This window comes from Mandrillus leucophaeus, unplaced genomic scaffold, assembly GCF_000951045.1.
Source record: "Mandrillus leucophaeus isolate KB7577 unplaced genomic scaffold, Mleu.le_1.0 Scaffold98, whole genome shotgun sequence".
NCBI lineage: Eukaryota > Metazoa > Chordata > Mammalia > Primates > Cercopithecidae > Mandrillus > Mandrillus leucophaeus.
In genome coordinates, this window is record NW_012110696.1 from 1,606,062 (window position 1) to 1,608,191 (window position 2,130).

Here is a 2,130-nt window from a genome sequence, read left to right on the forward strand (position 1 = left end):
TTTTTTGAGGCGGAGTCTCACTCTGTTGCCCAAGCTGGAGTGCAGTGGCATGATCTCAGCTCACTACAGCTTCCACCTCCTGGGTTCAAGCAATTCTTCTGCCTCAGCCTCCCAAGTAGCTGGGACCACAGGCATGTGCCACCACGCCCAGCTAATTTTTTGTATTTTTAGTAGAGACAGGATTTCACCGTGTTAGCCAGGATGGTCTCGATCTCCTGACTTCATGATTTGCCTGCCTCGGCCTCCCAAAGTGGTGGGATTACAGGCGTGAGCCACCGTGCCCGGCCAGATGCTATTGTAATTAATGTAAATTAAGATGAAGTCATATGATTAGAGTGGGCTCTCACCCAATTATTGGTGTCCTTATAAGAAGAGATAGTGACACAGAGACTCTGTGGCAATGGGAAGAAGGCCGCCTGGTGACAGAGGCAGAGATTGCAGTGGTACAGCTACAAGCCAGGGAATGCTGAGGACTCCTGGAGCCGCTGGAAACTGGAGAGAGGCTGGAACCGGTTCCCCTCAGCCTCCAGAAGGAGGCAGCTGTTGATACCTCTGGTTTGGGCTTCTGGCCTCCAGAACTCTGAGAGTATACTTTTGTTATTTGAAGCCCGTCAGTTACAGGAGATTGGTATAATGGCCCTGCTGGCACCTTGGAAGCCAACACACGTGTCGGTGACGACCTGAGTAACGCCTTCCTTCCTGTGGGAAATGCGTGTTCCACAGGAGGGTCTCCTCCCCTCCCTGCGCAGCACTCACAATCCCTGTCTCCTGGGCTCCCGGCAGGGAGCTGCTGTTGGCAGCAGACGTGGTCTCTCCTGTGCTGCATGTGCCTCTCGCGTGCCAGAGCTGCTGCTTGGACACCGCTAGGTGTTCCGCATTGGCGCTGCTGGACACTTGCCCTGGCTGTTGCTTTGCGAGCACACTTTATCTGATTTTTTTTTTTTTAAACGGAGTCTTACTCTGTCACCACGCTGGCGTGCAGTAGTGTGATTTCGGCTCACTGCAACCTCCGCCCCCCGGGTTCAAGTGATTCTCCTGCCTCATCCTCCTGAGTAGCTGGGACTACAGGTACGTGTCATCACACCCAGCTAATTGTTTTGTTTTGTTTTGTTTTTTTGAGGTGGAGTCTTACTCTGTCGCCCAGGCTGGAGTGAGTGGCGCGATCTTGGCTCACTGCAAGCTCTGCCTCCCGAGTTAATGCCATTCTCCTGCCTCAGCCTCCGGAGTAGCTGGGGCTACAGGCGCCCGCCACCACACCCGGCTAGATTTTTGTATTTTTAGTAGAGACAGGGTTTCACCGTGTTAGCCAGGATGGTCTTGATCTCCTGACCTCGTGATCCGCCCGCCTTGGCCTCCCAAAGTGCTGGGATTACAGGTGTGAGCTACTGCGCCCGGCCTGTCTGATGTATTAAAGTCTGTGAGTTATGAGAGTGTGACTCTTTTTTTTTTTTTTTTTTTTTGAGACGTAGTCTTGCTCTGTTGCCCAGGCTGGAGTGCTGTGGTGCGATCTCAGCTCACTACCAGCTCTGCCTCCCGGGCTCACGCCATTCTCCTGCCTCAGCCTCCGGAGTAGCTGGGACTACAGGCGCCCGCTGCTGCGCCTGGCTAATTTTTTTTTTATTTCTAGTAGAGACGGGGTTTCACCGTGGTCTCGATCTCCTGACCTCGTGATCCGCCCGCCTCGGCCTCCGAAAGTGCTGGGATTCCAGGCGTGAGCCACCGTGCCCGGCCGAGAGTGTGACTCTTGCACACACGTGTCATCGTTTCTCTATCGAAGGCATGCAGACCCTCCAGGCGTTCACATCTCACGTGACCACAGGCAGTAGTCACAGCCAGTAGTGTGGCGTCAGTGTGGCGTGGTGCTGGCATCTGACGGTGCTCAGGCAGATTTGGGACATGTCCTCCCTGCCCTTTTTCTGACCCAGGGTCACGTGCTGCATTGGGACGCCCCCCCCCCCCCACGTCTGGGCCGGGTCTCGCCGAGCTCTTTCCTCACCCAATGCTTCTGAAGGTTTCTGGCTGGTCATTTTGTAGGGTTGGCCTGTTTTGAGATTGTCTGACATTTCTTCAGAATTAAATAATCAGGTTCCAGGCCAGGCATGGTGGTGATACATGCCTGTAATCCCAGCA